The 26,709-nt window shown below is 32.3% G+C and overlaps 1 protein-coding gene across 1 annotated transcript in view; it reads left to right on the forward strand.

Annotated features, from left to right (window-relative positions):
• The window catches only part of LOC126884595 (cytosolic non-specific dipeptidase), a 56,375-nt gene that overhangs the window by 1,078 nt on the left and 28,588 nt on the right, over window positions 1–26,709 (forward strand). The gene's annotated exons all lie outside the window — the stretch shown is intronic.

The raw sequence follows: 26,709 nt of genomic DNA on the forward strand, positions 1-26,709 counted from the left end.
ATAAATCTGAATCTTAAGCTTTACTACATATGTAATACCAAATAATAAAATAAAGTGAAGGCTGATAATGTGATTATATAAGGTAAAGTTACCATTTCTTAATAAAAAAAAAGATGAGAATTTAACAGATTTTGATGTTATCAACCTAATATTATCTTCCAATTATTTTTTTTCTGATATTTATATTCGCAAAACGTTCGCACAAATTTCTCGAATGCGAATATGAAAGCGAATATGCAAAAATATGCGAATATTCGCGAATGCGAATGCGAATACGAATATTCGTTACATCACTAACCTCTAGTAAGTTGTCTTTCCATTGTTTTCATGTTCTTCTGACTGCTCGTCTTCCTATTGGGAAACTGTCTCTTGCTGTTCTTACTACTCTATTTGTTGTCATTTGGCTTTTGTGGTCATTCCATTCTACTCTTCTGTTTCTTACCTAGTTATTAATACGTTCCACCTTGCATCTCCATCGTATATCTGTACTTCTAACTCTGTCCCATATTATCTTACTATCAATGTTTTTGAGGGTTTTCATCTCTTCCCATGATACAATAACAGAAGATATGACATGGAGCAGGTAGGCGGGCCAACGTAGCTACGTCACTCTGTGAGTAGATCAGAATTATATTGAGTGTTGTCATATAGTAAACACTGTTTATATTTTTGTGTTTAAGGTGAATTTTACTTATAATTTGTTACACTTTTATCAAAAATATTATATTCATAGTTAGATTTTGAATAGTCCTTAGGAGGTGTGATCATAAATATAATTAATGAATAAGAAAACTTAAGTAATAAAAAAAAATATAACTGATGGGCTTCATGACTATCGCAGCTTTAACTTTTTTTATCATTTAACACATTACAATTTTATTGTTATCTTTTTTTCATCGTCAATACATGTATTATACAGGATGTATAATACATGTCTTATATATAGGGTGGAAGGCACTTATAGAATAAAATTATTTCTGTCCTTGTTTTAAAATTTTTAAAAAAATGCTGAAACCCGTTCATTTTGATACAGGGTGTTTCATTGGGAAAGTAACATACGTTAACTGTAGAAAGAGGACACTTAGGCGGTATCAAAAATACCATACTTAATGGGTCTTACTCCATTAATAACAAAGATACTGGGTGTTTTATCTATTTTGCCATTTTCTTAATTGGTTCATAACTTTTTAACCACACTGTATATTTATTTTATATTTGGCACGCAAATATCATTTAAGGTGTACAATAAATTAATTTATTTACAATTGTAAAAAATCCAGGTCCGGATTAAAAAATATTGGAAAAATATTCCGACCCCAAAACAACACCCTGTACAATAAATTTTTTTAAAATGGATTTTTCACTTGAAAAGAGGATAAAAAACTAAATTCAGTGGTGTACTTTGAATTTTCGGCAAAATGATTTTTCTGGCGAAATTTTGAATTTGAATTTTGAAATGAAGTGAATTGCGAGAGCTCTAAGTAGAAAAAAATTGAAATACAACTTTCAACTTGTCAAACACACTGTATATTGATTTTATATTTAACTCCCGAATATTCTTTTAGGTGTCCAATCAATTAATTTATTTACAATTATAAAAAATCCAGGTCCGGAGTAAAAAATATTGTGTAAATTTTCCGACCCAAAAAAACACCTTGTATCTTAAATTTTTTTAAAATGGATTTTGCATTTGAAAGGAGGATGAAAAAGAAAATTAGTGGTATACTTTGAATTTTAGGCAAAATGATTTTTCTGGTAAAATTTTGAATTTGAATTCTGAAATTATGTCAATTGCGAGAGGTCTAAGTAGAAAAAATTAAAATGCGACTTAATTTTAATTAATACCATTATTTAATCTAAATTGGTAAAATGTTAAAACATTTCAGTGTTCTTTTATTATCTGTGACAAATAGTTTATGGCGAATATGCATCTTTAAATAATGAATAAATAATAAAGAGTCAATAAAGAATACATCACTTTAATCAACAAAGCATCTAAAAATTATAACAAAACAGAGAAAATGTGCACCATAACTATTCAAAACTAAAGTACTTATTCAAAATTACCACCATCAAAAATTATTGTTATGTGTCAAAATGTTAATATTTTACGAATTTAGATTAAAATAATGGTATTAATTAAAATTAAATCATATTTTAATTTTTTTTTACTTTGAGCTTCGCAATTCACATAATTTCAGAATTCAAATTCAAAATTTTACCAGAAAAATTATTTTGCCGAAAATTCAAAGTATACCATTAAATTTAGTTTTTCATCTTCTTTTCAAATGAAAAATCCATTTTAAAAAAATTTAATATACAGGGTGTTTTTTTGTGGTCGGAACATTTATACAATATTTTTTAATCCGGACCTGGATTTTTTTATTTGTAAATAAATTAATTGATTGGACACCTAAAAGAATATTCGCGTGTTAAATATAAAATGAATATACAGTGCGGTTGACAAGTTGCAAGCTGTATTTCAATTTTTTTATACTTAGAGCTGTCGAAATTCACATAATTTCAGAATTTAAATTCAAAATTTGACCAGAAAAATCATTTTGCCAAAAATTCAAAGTATACCACTAAATTTAGTTTTTCATCCTCTTTTCAACTGAAAAATCCATTTTAAAAAAATTTAATGTACAGGGTGTTGTTTTTGGGTTGGAATATTTTTCCAATTTTTTTTAATCCGGACCTGGATTTTTTACAATTGTAAATAAATTAATTTATTGTACACCTTAAATGATATTAATTAAAATTAAGTCGCATTTTAATTTTTTCTACTTAGACCTCTCGCAATTGACATAATTTCAGAATTCAAATTCAAAATTTTACCAGAAAAATCATTTTGCCGAAAATTCAAAGTATACCACTAATTTTGTTTTTCATCCTCCTTTCAAATGCAAAATCCATTTTAAAAAAATTTAAGATACAAGGTGTTTTTTTGGGTCGGAAAATTTACACAATATTTTTTAATCCGGACCTGGATTTTTTATAATTGTAAATAAATTAATTGATTGGACACCTAAAAGAATATTCGGGAGTTAAATATAAAATCAATATACAGTGTGTTTGACAAGTTGTAAGTTGTATTTCAATTTTTTTCTACTTAGAGCTCTCGCAATTCACTTAATTTCAAAATTCAAATTCAAAATTTCACCAGAAAAATCATTTTGCCGAAAATTCAAAGTACACCACTGAATTTAATTTTTTATCCTCTTTTCAAGTGAAAAATCCATTTTAAAAAAATTTAATGTACAGGGTGTTGTTTTGGGGTCGGAATATTTTTCCAATATTTTTTAATCCGGACCTGGATTTTTTACAATTGTAAATAAATTAATTTATTGTACACCTTAAATGATATTTGCGTGCCAAATATAAAATAAATATACAGTGTGGTTAAAAAGTTATGAACCAATTAAGAAAATGGCAAAATAGATAAAACACCCAGTATCTTTGTTATTAATGGAGTAAGACCCATTAAGTAGGTATTTTTGAGACCGCCTAAGTGTCCTCTTTCTGTAGTTAACGTATGTTACTTTCCCAATGAAACACCCTGTATATAAATGTAGGCTTTTTAAACCTAAATTTAAATTTAAACAGGGTGATTCACAAAAGCCTGGTATAGTTCATAAACTTTATTTTTAATGGAAAACCCTATATATTTTTATATTATTAAAAGCTACTTAACGGCCTGATTTCAACGACCCATATCATGTATGGTGTATTATGAATAATACAGGGTGAAATTTTGAAATTACAGTGTATGGAAACCACTTATGGAATAAAATTGTTTGTGTCCTTATTTTAGAAAATTATAAAAAACGATAGCATACGTCAACTTTTAAATTTAAATATGCTCTCTTTAAACATTAATTAAAATATACGGGCTGATCCACACAAGTCTATCATAGTCCATGATCTTTAATTGTAATGAAACACCCTGTATATTTTTATGTTTTTCGAATTTGCTAAATAACTTCATCACAAAAAAGTGTATTGTATAGGGCCTATTATCAATAATACAAGATGAAATTTTAAAATTATATAGGTTAAATTTTCGTCAAGATATTAAATAGGTAGGTACCTACATAAAATTTTGAAATTATCTAATATTTTATCATACTTTAAATAATAGTAAAGTATGTATATAATAATGGTATTTTAGCTAAATAAAGACATATATTTTCTAAACTAAGTATAAATATTATTTATTTATTTTTTGTTTTGTATCTTTAATGTCTTAACGAATTATGACGATTTATGAATAATTCAAAAATTTCACCTTGTATTATTCATAATGGACCCGAATAATACATTTTTTTTGAGATGAAGTTATAAAGTAGCTTCTAAGCACATAAAAATATACAGGGTGATCCATTAAAACTAAAGATCATGGACTATGCTGTACTTGCGTAAATCACCCTGTAAATTTAAATCTATGTTTGTAAAGCGCCCATTTAAATTTAAAAGTTGACCTGTTCCGGCATTTTTTATAATTTTTAAAATAAGGACACAAACAATTTTATTCCATAAGTGGATTCCATAGTTAATAATTTCAAAGTTTCATCCTGTATTGTTCATAATTCATAATATAAAAATATACAGGGTGTTCTATTAAAGATAAAGCTTATGGACTCTGTTTGACTTTTATGAATCACCCTGTAAATTTAAATTTGTGTTTAAAAAGTGCAGATATTTATTTAAAAATCGACGAGTATCGGCGTTTTTTATAATTTTTCTAAACAAGGACAGAAATAATTTTATTCTACAAGTGCCTTCCACACTGTATAATTAGACGTATGTTGCCTAATAATAAAAAAATCATGTTTCTGATTGATTTTTATTATTAGAATATGTTCTCAATAATTATATTTAATCATACTAAAGAAAACAGCACTTCTAGAAAGTTTCACAACTGATACCAAAAGCTAAAATCTCCCAAATCATAATGGCAATGCATTCGAAATTTAAAGGATCTACTCACAACGTGACGTCATGCGCGACCTGAACGAAATTAGGAACGCTCCATATCATATCTTGGGTTATTGTATCATGATCTCTTCCTGTTTCTAGCAATCTTTTTGTCCTCTTTGTGTCAGGTCGAGTTTCTGCCACGGATTTCCTTAGCTAGATAGTGTAATGCCTAGAGATTTAAACTCCATGACTTGTTCTATTTTCTGACGATTCATCTCTAATTAACATCTGATTAAACTTGCTGTTATAACCATGTAATTGGTCTTTTTTGGGGAAATTTTCTGGCGGGTATATTAAATTGGTGAGGCATATGGCATACAGTGTAAATCATCTTCACTTTGAGAGATTGAATACAACAAATGGATAACATCCTTTAATTTGACCCTGTCAAATGTCTTCTTTATATCCACAAACCAGATATGCTGGTTTGTTGTATTCTAATGATTTCTCTTAAACTTACCTCATTATAAATATAGAGTCGGTGCATGATCTTCCCGACCTAAAACCTTGTTCTTCTACTAATGTTATAATATTATTGTTTGTTTGTTATCACTTTGGTTGTTAATTTTAATGTTTTGTTTAATAAGGTAATTCCTCTATAATTTGTCAAGGTCCAATTTGTCTCCCTTTTTGAGGAGAGGGTACAACTGTTTACTTATTTTTACGCAAGGAATCCATATCTGTAATAAAAATAGGGGTTCCTATATAAGATTTTAAAGTAACCCCCACCCAATCTCTGTGAGGGGTCGTGTTTGATGTCATTTGATAAATTTTTGAAAAATATTAAACACAAATTTTTCAGTTTTTTTTTATTATTTATTATTTTTTATTTATTAAAAAACTCCTGAAAAATGTTGTTTTTAATAAATATACCTTTTATAAAAGATTTTTTCATAATTTTTTTGAACTTTATTATTCTTCCAAACTCGCTTCCAAATTAACCTATTCACACTTTTGATTATAATTATTATTATTTAAATTGAAAACCTTATTCCATAAATAAAGAATATTTAACTAATTACATTCACATAATTACAAATCTATGCCTAGAATATATAACTACAAAAGATAAATCATATTTACTGTCATATTTCCAAAATGCTTCCATTTCTCTGAAAATTTCTATATGCTGGTAGATAGTAACTTCCAAGTTATATGTTAACTACGTGTACTACTCATCATTCAACTATAAATTTGTTCACTGCTACCTGTACTTAAGCCCTTAAAAGCTTCCATATTTCTCTATCCTGTGCACTTTGTATCTAGTATCCAATGCAGTGGCGGCTGGTCCTATGAAGTAGGTGAGGCAGTTCACCAGTATATCAATCGACTATTTACGTTATTTCGTCATCAATTCTTTAAATACAATTTAAGTAACTCTTTGAAATATGCTAAATAACATTATTTTTATGATAAAACATAAAAATGAGTACGGCCCTGATCTCTACCCTCCATCCTATGTGCAAGTATTTTGCATCTCATTCTCACTCTCTCAAATTATTACATATGAAGCCAGCCTCTCTTGCCTTTTCTAACATACTACCGTTTCGTCAACGGGACCAGATGCATTTCGGCAGCCAGCAACAAAATTCTAACTGAGGTTCAATTTCGGAACGTGAATTTCACTATCCCTCGAGGCTAGCCTCTGGCCATAGTAGTAAGTGTTTAATGGATAAAAATTATTGGATATGTAATTTAGTCTGTTAACAGTTTTAAAAAACAAGCGGTGCCCGATATAATTTTGTTGTGAATACAATTATTTAATAATTAAGAAATTACTTTTCTTTATAAATTAAAACAAATTCGGCCGGGTCAGATATTTTAGATTTAATAGATCATTCGAAACAAAAAAGATCTTTTGTAATTTTTTTCTTAAGTTGATCGTTTTCGAATTATAAACAATTTAAACTGAAAAAAGAAAGAAAGATGATGTTTTTCAAGGCTCGAAATATAGTAAAAAAATATCATTTTTGAAATTATGAAGTCCATACCTAAATTCAAGTTCAACCATTATTCTATCAGTTTTGATAAGTAGTTTGGACTTATTTCAGGCATTTTATTTTAAAACATTGTTTTTTAGTTGTTAATCGACCATTTTGCCATAAAGAACCTTCCTCCTTAAAAATGAAAAAACTAACCTACATTTTAGAATAAAATATGACAAAAATTATTATCAGGACCTGATAGAAGAGAGTTGAACTTGAATTTAGGTACTTGATGATTACAAAAATAATATTTTTTACTTGCGTTTTGAGCCTTGATAATCGTCATCTTTCGTTCTTTTTTCAGTTTTAAATTATGTTTAATTCGAAAACGATCAACTATATTTTTAAAATTTATAAAAAAAGTCAAGTTTTTAATTATAAATTAATTATATTCAGAACAAAATTAGATCGAGCACCCCTTGTTTTTTTTTAATTATTCTTCCTCCTCCTAAGTGTCTTCTCTATTGAGGTTGGCGGTCAATATGACAAATTTCTGTCTGTTCTGGGCTTGATGAATTAAGTCATTTGCTCTTGTGTGGGTCCAATGATGTTTCGTAGCCAAGATTTTTTCTTTCTTCCTATACGCCTTTAACCTTCGATCTTGATTTCTAATATTACCTGGATCTGCTCAAATTCCCTATGGCGCATTATGTGTCCTACATAATGACGTCTTTCTAATTTTGGTAGTATTGAGTAATATGGCAAAAGTCTTCGTCAAAACTGAAAATTCATTTATAAAATCGCAGGATGAGAACGCTTTTATATACGAGGCAATACATGATTTCGCAGAATGTACTGTAGACGGCCTCACGTTATAACATCACAAAATCGACTTTCTGGCCATTAAAGAGAATCTAACACCATAATAATAATATTCCTCAAATGTAGGGTGCCTCACCATCTTGTACTATCACGAGCCGCCCCTGATCCAATGGCAAACATGATAGCTATTCAGACTTTAGAGACAGCTGCTCTGAAAAGTTTATTTGATGTATATCTGTACCATTCTCTCAGTTTGTGCAGTCTCCCTATGCTTGTTTCCTTGGATTTTTGTCTATACAATCAGTTGGAGCAAGTTGCATCTCTCTCCATGTGTAGTATGTCCGAGATACTCCAATTTTCTTGTTTTGATTGAGTTCAAGATTTCCATTTCTTTATTCATCCTTTTACTGCAGACATTTTGGTATAATGAAGACTTACAAAAGGTTCGGTTCTATTGAATAAACTGTAAAGAAAACTAAAAACGATAGTGCAGAAAAAGACAAATTGTCTGCAATTATAACAAAAAATATTAGGTTCACCAATGATAGGCCATGGGTTGGAAGAATGTGTGAAATATGATTGTTCTGATTGTAGTGATTTTTCGGGAAACTGGCATACAATTACAATTAAGTACCTAAAAGGATTAAAATGCTCTTCAAAATTATTGGATCGTTACTCTTTCTCCAAGATTTGTGAAGAGTTGGGAAGATTACCAAACAACATTTTTGTTCACCATGAAGAACTACTGAACTGTTTTGAGCAGATGTGGACAAGATACAAATGATCGTAATGATTGCCAATATCCAAAATGGATAGGCACCGAAAGAAGATGAGGGGTAACAAATTGCATTGTGTTGGAAACAGGAAATATATCAAGCTAAAATTTAGGATATGATTTTTAACTATACACAGCATACAACGAACCTGACGTCATAACATCCATAAAGATCGGACGTCTGCGCTGGATGGGCCATGTTGAACGGATGCTGGAGACCGAAACACCAAAACATATAATTAGGCAAACGCCAGTAGGGAGAAGGTCAAAGGGAAGACGCAAAGTTAGATACATGGAACAAGTGGAACAAGATCTGAAAACACTTGAGATTACCCACTGGAAGAACAAAGCAAGGAACAGAACATAATGGCGGAAAATCCTAGAACAAACCAGGACCCAAAAAGGGTTGTCGAGCTACTGATGATGATGATGAAAATTTAGGATGCTAGTTGGCCTAATATTCAATGCAAGGAAGATTGATACTCTCAATTGGAAGATCCAGGCAAAAAATCATTGAACAGAATGAAGGAAACTTAAAAAGTTTGAGTTCATCTGACGACCTAGTTTCATAATAAGCATAAAAATGATAATTAAAAGGTCAAACAATGTCAATGTCAATTATGTGATAAATAATAGGTACCTACTTTTTACTAAAGCTGTCTATACCTACCTAAAATCATTTCTCTCTGAAATTTGCATATCTCGTGCCATTCACTTTATATTGAATAGAGATTTGGCGCCTTATTCTTCAAATAAATAATAAGTAGGTATATTGTTACTTACTATATTTATAATTTTGTTTAGATAACCATATCTTAACAACATTTTACAGAAATATCAGTCTATTATATACTCTTCATTCGTAACGATAAAATTATTAGTTTTCGAGATATTTGAAATTAAAAATGAAGCGACACAATACATTAATCAAAATAACCATGTCGTTTCATTTTTAACTTCAAATATCTCGAAAATTAATGACTTTATCGTTACGAATGAAGGGTATATTATTTTCATAGAAAGTATTAGAGAATCCAAAAATTGAACTAAAATAGCAATTCCGCCAGTGGCGCAGAATTTGGAAAGGGTCAACCATTCACTTTCCCCCGTCGTACGTCTCTGGTAATAGCCAGAAACGTTTGTTTAACATAATTTAGTAGTTTGTACAGTACCTATACTTCGTGCCAAGTATGAAAAGGATACGTCGAATAGTTTTAAAATTCTGAGCAAAAATAGTTTTTAAATAGATAAAACACCCTGTAACTCAGTAAGGAGTCACATTTTATTTAAGTGTTTTAGGTTAAATCTTCGTATTTTATGCTAAGGTTTCTCCAGTTACTATATGGACAATTATTAATGAAACACCCTGTATAGACAAATAACTTATTGTTTATTATAGAAAGTGAATTAACTTAACACAAATACATTTTTACCCAACTTAATGTTAGTAAGTTAATTAATAATTAAAAATTGTAACAACTTTTATCACTAACAGCTACAACTAAATGCTTGTTAATATTTTCAGTCTTAACTATGTCTTCGTTCACGTAAAATTAATTATTCTACATTGACGGATGTAATTAGAACATATTCAAAATGATAATAACTCTGGCTTAATTTGTAATTCCTCGAAAAATATTTGCCAGATAGTAGGACATGAAGTCAGTATCTATAGATATTTTTAATATAACTTTTACTTCAAAAGACTATTATAACAATTTTAACAACTGTCTATTTTATACCTATTTTTAGAATATCGGAACTAAAACTTTTGTAATTAAAACAATATTTACAAAAAAACGTATACGGTATTTTGCGGTAGCTTATTAATATTATTTTAATTATTATTTATACTGTACAACATAAAAATACTGTAATTACAAATCATAACAAACGGGGTTACATCATAACAAACAGAACGTTTTCGGAATCAGTATTCCACCATCAATGTTGTCACAGGTTACATGTTTTGAGCCACCAATATATACGGGTAAAAACCCTTATTTTAAAGTTGTAAAGACTTTATATTATATTATGAATGTTTAAGGGATGTTAAAATATTCCTAGATTAACTCACGGCATCACATGACTTTAACCAGGCTGGTTGTAATGTTCAGAGGTTAGGCTTCATATAGCGGAGTCGGAGTTGTCACCTAAACTTCGCTATGTGAGGTCTAACCTATGAACTTTACAATCAGCATGGTTAAAGTCATGTGATGTCAGGAGTTAATCTAGGAAAATTTTTACCATTCCTTAAATTTTCATAATACCTATAATGTAAACTCTTTACAAGTTTAAAACAACTTGATGGTTTTTACCCGTATATCTTCATGGCTCAAAACATATAATCTGTGGTACCACTGATGATGCAATATTGATTCCGAAAACGTTGTGTTTGTATTGATGTAACCCCCTTTTTAGGGATTTTAAATATACCTTTTACATAAAGAAGTTTTATTTTTATAATTTTTGTTTAAACTGATCACATTTAAATAGAAACTCCCTTATACTACATTCGCTCTCGCGAGATTTTTTTTGAGACATTCGGAATAGGAAACGTACAACACAAAAATTCCTACCTCACACTATTAACTGCTAAAATCAACTCAAATCAACTTAATCTTTCATTAAAAAAAGAAGAATTATTAGAAATAGTGGGAGTGTCTACTAATCTCATAAAATTTTGTGAAGTTTATTTCTACAAAATATTTTTATTTTGTACAATAAATAATTTTCTCATTTGCTATCAATACATTATAATGGTTTAATTAAATAAATATTGATTGGCGTAAGGTTTATGTTATTTTTATGTCTGTTTACTATTAATAATATTGGATATGAGTAGGTGCGTTGGTTTTGTAGTAATTTCCAGTCACTTCTGACAACTGAATTTTTCAAAAAAGAAATTACTAACGTCAGTGTCAAAAAAAATCTCGCGAGAGCGAATGTAGTATATAATGTAGCGCAAGCTTTATTTTTTTTATTGTGCTACCGTCTTTTAGAGAAAGATTGATTATAGTTCCAGCAAATCGTTTCCAGTTTTGAGCGGTCCTTAAAAGTGTTTGAGAATTTAAATCGGTCTAGTTTCTCACATTTTTCAGCTATGTATATTGTCTTCTGTCCGGGCTGCTTCTTCCTTCAAACCTATCATTCATTATTAATCTTAAAAATTCGTTGTTTGTGCCTTTATGTAATATACTAGTGATTGTGCCCGTCGCCATGCCGCTTACTCCCTCTAGTTTTTCCTGATTCCCTCTAATATTCCTTACTTCCTCTAATTTTTCCTCATTCACTGTAATTTTTCCCTACTCCCCCTATTGTATCTTGTCTCCCTCTACTTTTTTCTGTCTCCCTCCCATTTTATCGTGTCTGTATGTCGATGTTTTCAAATATTATATTTCTAATGTTACATTACAATGTTGCTATACCAATCAAGTCCTCCAATCAAGTATCTCACGTGCTAAAGTACCTACGACTTTAATCTAATTTTATCAATTATTAACGCAATACAAACTAGGTATTTTCCAGAGAATTCTGTATTAAACTTATTAAGAATTATAAAAATAAAAATGTATACCATTTTTATTCAGTTGCAATGCGAAGGCAAAACAATCTTATTGTTCACTTAGAATACGGATCGCAGTCCAGCACTCTGAATCGACGATTTTCGACTCTTATTGGAGTCTCATCGGAGAGACGTAGGCCTGCTGCTCCATACTCTGTCAGTGTTTCTCAACCTTTTTCTTATCAGGGACCGGTAATATTTGGGATAATTTTTAGCGGACCGGTAATACTTAGGATAATTTTTAGCGGACCAATAATTTTTTCAAATATGTATTACCTACATGTTTAGTAAATACCGGAGGGACCGCAGACGTTCGGAAACAATTAGCGTCTCTTTGCAAAGACAATGACGTCGACTTTGCAAAGTAACAAGACACTTACTCAACACACACACTACACATTACTCCCCTGACTTGTGATAAGATATACAATTACGTGGCTAAAGGTTCTAGTTCTAAACCAAAGCCAGAATCAGAGAAAAAAAAATGTTAAGTAAATTATTATTGAAAACTAAAATTACAAAAACTATTTTCACAAAATTTTTAACAGTTTAATGTGATTGTCTGTTTCTTCTGTATAACAGTGTCCATTTCGGGTTGTAAATTGGTTAGTGCTAATCGAAGTCACGTGTTTATCGGCAACTGATTCCTCGCTTTGTTTTTAGTTGTCGTCATTGTCGAAAATCCCGCTTCACACAAATATGTTGTGGCAAAAGGGAGCAACATCTTCATAGCCTGGTTGTGAAGACTGGGATATTCTTCTTCCATTTTGATCCAAAATTCATTGGATGTCATTGTCGAAAAATTTACCTTTAACGTCAAATCAGAACCCAATTTTAAAATATCTTGTGTCCCTTCATTGTTTAATTGAAGATTTTCATATTCTATGAGAGGATTTCTTCTTCTTGTTCTTCTTCTTCTTGTAATAGGACGATGTCCTGTTTCTTCTGTTGTCTCTGCTGCGATCCGGAGCTCCAGCTCTCGTACCATCGTTTTTTGGGTCGCTTGGCGTTGGGCTTCCGTGTTTTCGCCCATTGCGCCATACGTTCAGGGTCCATCCGATCTACGTGGTCTCTCCACATGCGTTGTCGTTCTCTTGTCCATCTCACTACGTCTTGAACGCCTAGCTCCCTCAATGTGTCTTCGTTTCGTATTCTATTTCTGAGTGTGATACCTTTTATGGATCTTAGGGTTTCCATCTCTGTTATTCTGATTATTTGTTTGGTATTTGTTGTCTCGGCCCTTGTCTCAGCTGCGTATGTCAGTACGGGTCTAACACATGTCTTATAAATGCGGACTTTGCTTTCGGTCCTCATATATTTATTCCGCCAGATTATATCCCTCAGGAAATCAGATATTCTCGCTGCTTTCGTTACCTGCTGTTTTGTTTCTTGCCACAGATGCCCATCGCTAGATATTTCCACACCCAATCGATTACCTGTTCGATTATATGGTCTCTACTACTAATTTACATCTAATTGGGTTCTTGGATATTACCATCCATTGGGTTTTCTCTGTGGATAGTGTCAGGTTATACTTTTCGGCGGTTATTTTGAATTTTTGTAGCATTTATTTTGAATTTTTTGTGCAAATAATCTTTAATTTAAATCGCTGTTCTTATTAAAATTCACGATTTTTATAAATTCGCAAAAGAACATCATTTAGTCCTGGTGACAAATTTGTCGTTGATAAGTGTTGACGATGTATGACACAATGTGTAATGATGAGATCTGAGGACGAAATTTCTTGAATTTTTTTAGCAACACCACAGTGCTTTCCTGTCATATTAGCTGCTCCATCAGTGCACAGGCCAACGAACTTTTTCTGTTGGATGTCACTCTATCAGAGCGCGAAATTCGCGGGGGGTTTGCAAATGCAACATATTTTCTGCGGACCGGCAAAATTTTTCCACGGACCGGCGCCGGTCCATGGACCGGCGGTTGAGAAACACTGCTCTAAGTGACCAACAACGAGAGTTTATCCCCCACACCGCAACTGACGTGAATGGATTAGGTGACTAGCGTCATCTGGCAATTGAAAGGTAAAGTTTTCAATCCTAATAGCGACATTAATAATATTGAAAAAATATTAAAAATATTACTAAAAGATTTTTAAATTGAAAACTTCTTGGTCCATTTCCCTGGTGACACCTCCAAGGCTTCTACAATATGCAAGCCAAATGGATGCTGCAGTGAAGACAAAAGGGAAGGAATTCTACACTATGCAATTCACAACCCCCGTCTGCAGCTTGGTAAAGTTCCAACGGAAAATGGACCTAGTTACTCTATAGGAGTAATACTAAAACAACTGCTTTTTATATAAAAGTAGACTAACATTCTAAAAATTAAAGGAATAACACAGAAAACACAAAAATCGCCGGTATAACTGAATTGACCTATGAAATGTCACTAGTGTCAAAATTTGATAAATGTCATTAGTGTCAAAATTTTATAACAGTGGAGTAAACTTGCCTGCGGTTGGACCAATTACAAACAAGCAATACAGCGCGGTAAATTTGAATCACTCCTCTTGGTTAAAAAACAAACCATAATATAAAAATAAAAATGTATACCATTTTTATTCAGTTGCAATGCGAAGGCAAAACAATCTTATTTTTCACTTAGAATACGGAGCGCAGTCCAGCACTCTGAATCGACGATTTTCGACTCTTATTGGAGTCTCATCGGAGAGACGTAGGCCTGCTACTCCATACTCTAAGTGACCAACAACGAGAGTTTATCGCCCACACCGCAACTGACGTGAATGGATTAGGTGACTAGCGTCATCTGGCAATTGAAAGGTAAAGTTTTCAATCCTAATAGCGACATTAATAATATTGAAAAAATATTAAAAATATTACTAAAAGATTTTTAAATTGAAAACTTATTGGTCCATTTCGCTATTAGGATTAAAAACTTTACCTTGCAATTGCCAGATGACGCTAGTCACCTAATCCATTCACGTCAGTTGCGTTGTGGGGGATAAACTCTCGTTGTTGGTCACTTAAAGTATGAAGCAGCAGGCCTACGTCTCTCCGATGAGACTCCAATAAGAGTCGAAAATCGTCGATTCAGAGTGCTGGACTGCGCTCCGTATTCTAAGTGAAAAATAAGATTGTTTTGCCTTCGCATTGCAACTGAATAAAAATGGTATACATTTTTATTTTTATATTAGTATTACTCCTATAGAGTAACTAGGTCCATTTTCCGTTGGAACTTTACCAAGCTGCAGACGGGGGTTGTAAATTGCATAGTGTAGAATTCCTTCCCTTTTGTCTTCACTGCAGCATCCATTTGGCTTGCATATTGTAGAAGCCTTGGAGGTGTCACCAGGGAAATGGACCAATAAGTTTTCAATTTAAAGATCTTTTAGTAATATTTTTAATATTTTTTCAATATTATTAATGTCGCTATTAGGATTGAAAACTTTACCATTTTATTAAGAATTGTGAGCTACAGGTTCATTGACTATGCTGACAATGAAAAAAATGTTGCATCACACTTAGCCTACATTTGGAAAGATCTACATTTCTATTACATTTTGTTGAACATAAAAAATGCTTATACTTGTTAATAAGGTGTGAATTATTGTATGGTTCATTCCACCAACATACGACTGTTTTGGATTATCGCGACAACGAATATTTCAGTGTGCAACATAAGAAGTACGAAAGTAAATGGCTCTAATAATTATTATTACAATAAACAGCAATGTAATTTGCAATTTATTTTCGTTCTTCATATTTTGCACAATAAAATATTCGTTGTCGAAATAATCCAACACAGTCGTATATTCGTGGAATAGGGTATATATGCTAAAAACGACAATTTTAATTATAACAATTCGTTTTGTAGTCCAGAAAGCCACTGCGCATCCGCTAGGAAAAATATTCTAATTCGGATTTTTTGCACAATCTTACTCAAAAAGGACTCCTTTTAACAAATTTGCATGTTGCCAGGACCAAAAGGTGGTCAAAAATTTTTTAAACGTTTTTTTTTTGTTTTTTTCCTAAAATTATTTTTTTTGCATGGAAAAAAGTTTTTTTAGGTTTTTTGGATCATTCCAAACAGAAAAGGTCTTTAGTGACTTTTCTCTAAAAATGATAGTTTTTGACATATAAACGATTAAAAATTGAAAAATTGCGAAATCGGCCATTTTTAACCCTCAAAAACTATGTGAAAACCTGAAAATTTGAATGTTGCCAAGGTAGGTAGATATTCTTTAAACATCGATTGATGAAATCCCGAAGAGTTTTTTGCAATACAATATTCAAAACTCCTTTATTTTTTAATTGCTAATCAAGCGTGCGCGACACTATTTTCCACCGAAAGTATGGTGCAAATGAAAGGAATAAATTCGTTATTTCGTAAACCGGCGACTTTAAGGAAAAATCCCGAAACAGTCCGATTTTTATTTTTAAGTTATGATATTGTGGCATATATGGTATACTAGTGACGTCATCCGTCTGGACGTAATGACGTAATCGATAATTTTTTTAAATGAGAATAGGGGCCATGTGCTAGCTTATTGGAAAGGTTCTTCAATTCTATATTCAGTAATATAAACATTTACATAATTAATGATACAGGGTGTCCAAAAAATTTTTATTAAATTAAATTATTTGAGAAAAAAGAAGTAGAAGGAAACCCTGTATAAATAATTATGTAAATGTTTACATTACTAAATAGAGAATTGAAGAACCTTTCAAATGAGCTACCACACGACCCCTATTCTTATTTAAAAAAATCATCGATTACGTCATCACGCCCAGACGGATGACGTCACTAGTATACCATATATGCCACAATATCATAACTTAAAAATAAAAATCGACCTGTTTCGGGATTTTTCCTTAAAGTCGCCGGTTTACGAAAGAACGAATTTATTCCTTTCATTTACACCATACTGTCGGTGGAAAATAGTGTCGCGCATGCTTGATTAGCAATCAAAAAACAAAGGAGTTTTGAATATTGTATTGCAAAAAACTCTTCAGCATTTCATCAATCGATGTATAAAGAATATCTGCCTACCTTGGCAACATTCAAATATTTAGATTTTCACATAGTTTTTGAGGGTTAAAAATGGCCGATTTCGCAATTTTTCAATTTTTAATCGCTTATATGTCAAAAACTATAATTTTTAGAGAAAAGTCACTAAAGACTTTTTCTGTTTGGAATAATCCAAAAAACCTAAAAAAACTTTTTTCCATGGAAAAAAGATAATTTTAGGAAAAAAACAAAAAAAAACGTTTAAAAAATTTTTGACCACCTTTTGGTCCTGGCAACATGCAAATTTGTTAAAAGGAGTTCTTTTTGAGTATGATTGTGCAAAAAATCCGAATTAGAATATTTTTATACCGTATAAGTTGTATAATTGGTTATAGTTATCATGCCTTAAGTGGATCTGATCCGTGTAATGTGTTATTGAGAAAATTGTTGGAATATTCTATTATGGTTTATGTGGTATAAATAGTAAAAACTATTATTGTTAGTCTTCTTTACGTGCCATCTTCTCCGCGGCATTCTTTAATGGTATGGATATTCTGGTCTTAGATGCGGCTGCCACGAAAAGTGCTAAAAAACAAAAAGTTGTGCAGACCCGAGAGTCTCCCTTCCTTAATTTAAACCATGTATAACATGTCCCAGATAGTGGATGATCTGAAATACCAAAATGACTACTTCTCCTACGACACATTTGTTGTGTAATTATACCCCCTTCTTTTTCTTCTTCTTCAAGTGTCATCTCCGTGACAGAGGTCGGTAATTATCATAGCTATTCGGACTTCAGAGACAGCTACTCTGATGTATAGGGTGGCCGGAAAGTCCCTTTACACTAATGAATTATTTTTTTATATAACAGACGGAAAAAATAATAACACAATTTTGTTTGTAAGTTATTTATTAATTATTTATTTATGTAGATAAGGACACACCATTAAACTTGATAAAAATAATAAACTTAAAGATAAAACCCATAACTAAATTAAAATTCATGGTGACGTTTCAATTATTACTTTAATCATCGTCAGAATAATAAGTTTCTTGAGCGGATGCTTTAAAATAATTTTAAAGGAACAAACAATAATTAATGAAAACGTAAAAATGACATTGACAATCATTGGGTTAAGTCAATAATTTCAAACACGCCATGTCTTGTTGCGTGTTTAAGGGTGGCTTCAAAAGAAATATGGATAATGCCTCCTTGATGCTGAGTTCCGTTGGAGAACTTGCATGACCAATGATTGAAAAGTCCGTACGACTAATAGGGTGGTCAGAATCAGTCATATGTTGGAATACCGCTGAATTTGGAATTGTTCTTGATCGTCTTCCTAAGTGAGGAGTGACACCTAAGTGTTCGCAACATCTGACATTAAAGTGACGTCGAGTCTTCCCGACGTACGTAGCTGCACAGCTACTACATTTGAATTAGTATATAATGTTAGATGCGAGATCACTAGGAATCATGTCTTTCACATGGAAACGAGATCCTATTCTTTCCAAAGTCGTGAAAGCAAATCTTAATTCTATAGAGGGAAATGCTTTTTTAATTGTTCTACGGATGTTGCGTCGGATTTGTAAGCTGTGGTAACCAGTATATGGAAGTTTGATATAGATCTTTTCTTTGATTTCTTCTACTTTGCTGTTTGGTTGGAATTTGTTATTGAAAAAACGTCTGATGTATCTTTCTAAGAAGTTCAACGAAAAACCATTTTTACTTAAGATCACCTTTATGTTTTCTAACTCTTCATGTAGGAATTGCCAGGTTGAACAGATAGTGAAAGCGCGGTGAATGTTCAAATGAAGGCCAAGACATTGGAGGACCACGTCCAATCCATCGGTTCGGGAAGATTTCATTCAGGCGTTTGTGAACAACGAGAGGAAAATGGGGTGAGGTGCCATCTTGTTAAAAAGAAATAGTGTCAGCAGTGCCCTGAATGCCCTGAGCTGTCAATTGCAATAATAACCTTTCTTTGATTATCTGCAGATAAATAAGTGTGATAAGTTATGGAGCCTTCAAAAAAATATAGCCCAAACAGATAAGTTGAAATAATTCCAGCCCATGCCATAACATGAGGCGGGGTTTTTTCACTTCCTCAAAGAAATGCGAAGGTTGTCATTTGCCCAGAAATGAACATTTTGATTTCGAGAAATCGCAAACTTATCGGTGAACAGAACATTTTGTTTGTTACATGCTCTCGGAAAGTGTTGAAGCAGTAATTTACACGCTTCAATTGTATACTCTCTTGTGGCCGCCATCATGTTTCAATCGCATCTATTCGCAATGAAAAACGAAGTATCTGACCTCTGCTGTAATAAATTTAAACTACTATAAGTGGTATAAACAAACCAAAAAATTGTTGATTTGAATGGAATTTGGTCACTATTAAGAAATTTTTAGTAAATTTCAGCATTATGAGTACATTAAAATATTTTAAATCAAATCGGTATTGTTCTGTTAGGCAAGCCGCACACCAACGAAACATGAAACGTAAAACGTTGAACATAAAACGTGAGAAACATGAAAATAAATCACGGCTAAACAAATCTTGAAGTCCGCCTACCAATGAAACGAGTGTGATTCATGCTCATAAAACATTTTTATTTTCGGAGAGTTTCATAAATGGCCGGACGTTTATTTATTTAGCAGTGTTTTATTTCCATAAACGTGATTTACGTTTCATGTTTCTTTGAATTGAATATTTGTTTATACCATTTATATCGGCCATTTTCCTGCATTCGACCTGCCCTCTATATTCCGTTTCAATCGCGAATTGTTGTCTGTCTGTGTGACCAAACAGGTGCCCTTGAATACGCGCATGCGCCGAAACGCAAATCAATATTGGCTAGATGTTGAAACATTATTATTATTAGTGTAAAGGGACTTTCCGGCCACCCTATACATCCGTACCATTCTCTCAGGTTGTGCAGCCATGATATTCTACGGCGTCCTATGCTTCTTTTTGCTTGAATCTTTCCCTGCATAATCAGTTGGACTAAATTGTATCTTTCTGTACGTGTAATATGTCCGAAATATTACATTTTCTTGTTTTGATTGTATTTAAGATTTCCATTTCTTTGTTCGTCTTTCTCAAAACCTATTTGTGACATGTTCTGTCCACGTCCACGATATTATTTTCAAAAACGTAGCATCTAGTCAACTTAACTCTAACTTCAAATCTCTTGTGTTGTGCAGAGCACTCTTCTCATTTTGTTAACATTTACTATACCTAGCCCTTTCTACCCCGATTTTTATTTCCTGGAAGTAGTCGTTTGTGGAGTTGATCATTGTTGCAAGATATGCATACCGGTCTACTCGTTGGACATTGGTTCCTTTTATGAGAAGATTATAGTTATTTCTTTGGGTTTTCGATATTCTCATAAATTTTGTCTTTATAAGGTTCGGATCAGTGGTGTCATGGCAAAATTAGCAGTGCGGGAACGCAGTGCCGGAACGCACTGCTAATTTTTGTTTAGAAAACCTAAATTCTCTATTATTTTTTTTTTCTTTTCTTAACCAGTGCGGGAACGGCGTTCCCACGCGTTCCCACACCATGACACCACTGGTTCGGATAGATATGCGCACCGCGCACTTCGCGCCGTGTGTACGCTGCGCGTTTGTGGCGCGTTCGTTAGATTGGTACGTGTTTTCAAGTGGCGCACAAACGGTGCGCACACGGCGCACCACGATCCAATTGGGCGTGAAGTGCGCGGCGCGCATATCTATACATACCTTTAACGTTCAGTTAGACCTCTCTCTATATAAGGAAATTTTGTAAACCAGACTTTTCTATATAGAGCCGACAATGATCTTGGCTGCATAAAATACCATTGTAAAGATTAATCTATTTGCCTCTTTCCATTTTGATTATTTTATTTTGACTATATAATTATTTATTATTATCATTGATAAAAAGCTGTACAGTGTTTTTGTTTATAACTAATTTCACTCGTATATGACCCATAAAATTGTGTGCCATTTCAAAAACATTATAGTGTTTTCACAAATGCCATGGAGTAATAAAATTTTAGAAGCTATCTATATATTATTATTTACTAAGGTACTTAAAAGGGGTATTTAAAAATATTTGTTTCGAATTGGTAGTGGTATTATTTTGGTATCTACTTTATGTTTTTTTGGTCGTTTGTTAAATAAATAAATACATTGTTGTTCGTAAAAATAAAATTTTAACTGCCCACAGTTGGTTGTTCTTTAGGTTTATTATACAGGGTGTAAGAAAAATACACGTCATAAATTTAATCACACATTCTGGGACCAAAAATAGTTTGATTGAACCTAACTTACCTTAGTACAAATGTGCATATAAAAAAAGTTACAACCCTTTGAAGTTACAAAATGAAAATCGATTTTTTCCAATATATCGAAAACTATTAGAGATTTTTTATTGAAAATCGGCATGTGGCATTCCTATTGCAGTAGCATCTTAAGAAAAAATTATAGTGAAATTTGGACACCCCATAAAAATTTATGGGGGTTTTGTTCCCTTAAACCCCCCAAACTTTTGTGTACGTCTAAATTCAATTATTATTGTGGTACCATTAGTTAAACACAATGTTTTTAAAACTTTTTTTGACTCTTAGTACCGTACTTTTTCGAAAAGTCAGTTTTTATCGAGATATTTTGAATATTTGTCAAATCCACCACATATTTGTATATGGTTAAGTACGATTATGGAGACTTGGTAATAAATATAAAAATTTATGTATGATTTACATTTTTAGGTATATTTTGAACCATATTGAAAAAGAAGCCACATCTCGATAAAAGGTGCCTTCTCGAAAAAATACAAAGAGGCAAAAAAGTTTTAAAAATACTGTGTTTAACTAATGGTACCGCAGTAATATTTTAATTGGAACGTACACAAACAATTGGGGGGTTTAAAAGAACAAAACCCCCATAAAATGTTTATGTAAACATATTAAAAAATAAGCCTCAACTCGATAAAAACTGCCTTATCTAAAAAATATTAAGAGACAAAAAAGTTTTAAGAATATTGAATTTAACTAATGGTACCACAATAATAATTTAATTGAGACGTACACAAAAGTTTGGGGGGGTTTAAGGGAACAAAACCCCCATAAAATTTTTATGGGGTGCACAAATTTCACTATAGTTTTTCTTTAAGATGTTCGTGCCATACGAATGGCACTTGTCCATTTTTAATAAAAAATCTCTAATACTTTTCGATATATTCGAAAAAATCGATTTTCATTTTGTAACTTCAAAGGGCTGTTTTTTTTATGTGCATATTTGTACTAAGGTAAGTTAGGTTCATTCGAACTATTTTTGGTCCCAGAATATGTGATTTAATTTATGACCTGTATTTTTGTTACACCCTGTAGTATCGGGTATTGCCTCCCTTACATCTGCAGAGGATTTCAATACGCCTCGGCATACTTGCAACAAGTTGCTGAATCTCTTCTTGCGTTATATGTTCCGATTCTTCATTCAACTCTATTTTCAGCTCTTGAATAGTTTTTGGCAATGGTTGCCTCTTTTTGATCTTTTTTCTTAAATTTCCATAAATGGATTCATGTCAGGACTACAAGCGGGCCAATTCTAAACGCGAATTCCGATAGTATTTACATAGGTAGTCCATGACCATTCGCGCAGTATGTGGACGTGCATTATTATGCATTAATAAGAATTTATCCCTGATAACGGAAGGGGCGTAGGGAACCACATTGTCCTCCATACTCTGTCGTATATATCTGGCTGCTGTTAGAGTTCCACGTTCGATAAAAATTATTCGGTGCGTTCGTTGTTGGAAATTTCTGGCTATACCATGCCATAACACCTCTGCCACCAAAGGGTGATATAGCAAGGTGCAAATAGTTCTCTGAGTCTCCTTCATAGACGTTCGCGTCCGTCTGGATATCGTAAGCAAAGAAACGGGACTCGTCAGTAAACATTACAACACTCTATTCCTGAACGTTCTAGTCTCTGTGATCATTTGTAAATCTCATCCTGACAGCTCGATGAGCTGCTGTTAAGTTAAGGTATGATACTGGCATATGAGAACGTAAACCACTTTCATGCATGAATCTTCTTACAATTAGTGCAGAAATATGAGTTCCTCGAGCTTCTAACAAACGTCTAGCGAGAACATTTGACGTTAAAAAGCAGTTTCGTAATGATGTGGAAATCTTAAAAAAATATTACTGATCTCTGCACCTTTTTGCCTGATGCTGGTCTTCTAGTATATTGTTCAAGCTGACAATACTTCGTTCGATACTTTTGGCAATATTCAAATGATTTATGATTTATTTATGACGCCGTATACTGATCTAATATACAAAGGCCAAATACCCCGAATTCAATAGTTAAATATAATTAAAAGAAACACTGTGTGGGAAATAGAAATATAATATGGGAAACAGAAAAAAAAATTGTTAGTTGGTATAACATGTCATGAAAAAAATGGCTGCTCTCAACTGGGAGATCCAAACCCAAAACCAGATTATAATTATTATAATAATGATAATGACCATAATCAAAAAGAAGTGATAATTAAAGGGAAGGATAGAAAGGAATGGAAGCAGATTCTGGAACAAGCCAAGACCCACCTCACGACCCACCATGGGTTGTAGAGTCAATGATGATGATGAGGTGATAATTAAAGAATTACTCTGTATTTTTTGTCACTCTGTACATAATAAAACAACACATAGAAACACAAAACTGGTTTTTATCATCCATTCTACATGATATATTGCAGATTATCTATTCTACATTCTACACCATTCTAACACATTCCAAGTAACATAAACGGAATGCGTGGTTAGTTTTATAGATATTTTTATTCACGGAATTTCCAATTAATCATACACATTTTGTCGTATTTAAGTGTTGACGAGAATCTAGTTGTTTTTCAGTTAAGATTTATCAGTAAATATTGGTTTGTAATATTTATTGACAGTAATCAATATATTATCAATAAAAATAATATAAAAACGTTTTATCTCAGTGTTACCTAGTACAACCTACAAACTGTGTGTGGTTCTCTATATAATGATTAAATAAATAAATTAATTTAAGTATGATGTTTAATATGATAAATATTGAATCATATTCTTCTCTCATTACTAATTGTAGTTTTTCTCCAATTCCCAGATGATTTAACGTATACTGTATTGGACAAAGAGTTACTTGTTCACTAAAACATGACTTGCGAGTGCTTGACTAGGACTAGTATCACTGATACTGATGATGAGGATTCCTGACCAAATAATGGGACAGATTCACCTTTTTGACCAAGATACTGAGAGAAGTATACGGCCTGACCTGATGCAAGAGGAAGGCGGTACATGGAGAATCAGGAGAATCGACAAAATTAATTAAATGAAGAGTACTATATTGTAAGGTTTGTGAAGAGTCAAAGATTGTCATGGCTGGGACATGGCCAGAGACAAGAAGATACAAAAACAACGAAAAAAAAAATATTACAATGGAAGCCGATAGGACGGCGAAAAAAAAAATGAAGGCTCAGAACGAGATGGTTGGATAACGTGGAAGACGACCTGAAAACTATGAATGTAAGACAATGGTGGAGAAGGATACAAGTGAGGTCTGAATGGAAGGGCATAGCCAGACGCAAAGATCCATTCAGGATTATGATACGAAAAGAAGAAATGGCCATTTTTTGACCTTTTAAATGTTATAATTGTTTTAGAGACTTTTAACATTTTAAGGAAAGATTAGTATTATCTAACATATATAGTAAATTAACTTCTGACATACAAAAATTTATAGTAAAATTTGGGAACAGATTCATATGGTAATATGATTACACATAATACAGAAGTCAACATTAAAACAATTGAAATATATTTTAAATATCAACAGATAAGCATACTCTTGTTAAGAGATATTACGTACATAACTTTATAAATATACATACGCTACAATAACCTTTCTCATAAGTAATGCAAAAATTTTTAATTGAATATTTTATTAGGTATTTTGGTTTACAGGGTGGGACTCCCTGCTCTTATTATGTTAAAAAAACCAACTGTATATAACTATCACATGCATAATATAGCATTAGAACTAAATTAATATTGAGAGTAAACTAAATGTGTAAACTAAATGTGTGACCATATCGCGATAGTATCATTTTAAGTAAATTTAGTATAATCAAATGAACTACCCTTCAATAAAGTCGTTCCAGGGACGTACCTCAAAAATTGAATTGCTATTATAAATGTGGCAGGTAAAATTAAATTATAAGATTTTTTTGAATTGGTATATAAAAAACAAAATTATTTGTTCAATTTATACGATGAGAACAAAATAACATAAAAATTCCACGATAAATTAGCTTCAGAAACATCTTTTGTAGTGTATTTGGGCTCAATTTTAGGTTTATATATTTTATCTTGGTCTGTGTGTTTTCTTTACAATATAAAAGTCGAAAGTCGCTATTATTTATAAGATTGCCTAGGTAAGTTCATTTATGTTCTGTTGATTTGATGTTTCTATTGATATTAACTGTCTTTTCTTCTCTTTATTCTCTATAATTTCAACCACATTCTTCATTTTATTATTAAGGGGATGGATACTTAATGTTCCGCATCTACTGCAGAAAAGTATCGGCGTATTACGGTTGTGGCCCCTCTTTCCACATTTCCAGCAGCATGTTCGTCTATCGAAGTTTAATAGTTTGTTTCTTGATGTTTCCTGGGACGTTCTATTAAAACAAGAGCTTCTTCTTTGTGAAGTGTTGTCTACCTCTATTTTATTTATGTTACTTTGAATCGTTTCGTATTCTTCAATCTGGCGTCTTTGACGGACGTGACATCTTTTTCCTTGATGTATAATTTGTAATTTGGGTGCATGTTTTTTAAATTCTTTTTAATTCTTGAGTTTTGTCCATTTTGCCGTACCTTCTGATTAGCGTTTGAAGCTCTAATAGAAAATCTTTAAACCGTTCATTTGTTTCCTGCGTTCTCATTCTGATTTGGTCTTCCAAATCGTCTAACCAGTTTGCTGATTTAAAAGCAAGGTTGAAATCCTCCTTAAAATTGTTCCAGTTTGCCCAGAAGTCGACGTTGTTTCGGAACCATAGTATCGCTTTTCCCCTAAATACTTCTGGTAGCGCTTTCAATAATGCCTTGTCTCGAATCCGGTAACAGGTTTTTAGTTCGTGTAGCCTTTCCAAAAATTCAGTGGGGTCTTTGGATCCGTCAAAATGTAAGCCCCATTTTCTAACTGTGTCCATTATTTGACTATGTTCATTTTCCGTTTGTTTATCGTATGTTTGCGGATCCTCAGTTCCGATTTTGGTAACAGTATCGGTCTTTTTTAAGCGTAAGTGTAAGGCCATTCTTGATCGAAGTTCGTCTAATTTACCTGTCGTATCTAAGTTAAATTCTGCCATAACATTACTTAAATCCTCTTTGTTTAATTTATATATCCAGCCTACCGTCTAATCCGCAATTTCTAAAGCCACCGTACCATCTGATTCCGCCATATTTATAATATATTTGTTCAATCCGTTTAAATGTCTTAAACCCCTTTAAAATAACTGCTCGGGCGCCAATGTAACGAGGTCGTTGCGTTTGTTGCTCCAGGTAACAAAAATTCAGCCGAAGACAGAAGGTTCACTTTCTAAGACATTTATTTA

The sequence above is a fragment of the Diabrotica virgifera genome, chromosome 5 (genome assembly GCF_917563875.1).
Source record: "Diabrotica virgifera virgifera chromosome 5, PGI_DIABVI_V3a".
Classification (NCBI taxonomy): Eukaryota; Metazoa; Arthropoda; class Insecta; order Coleoptera; family Chrysomelidae; genus Diabrotica; species Diabrotica virgifera.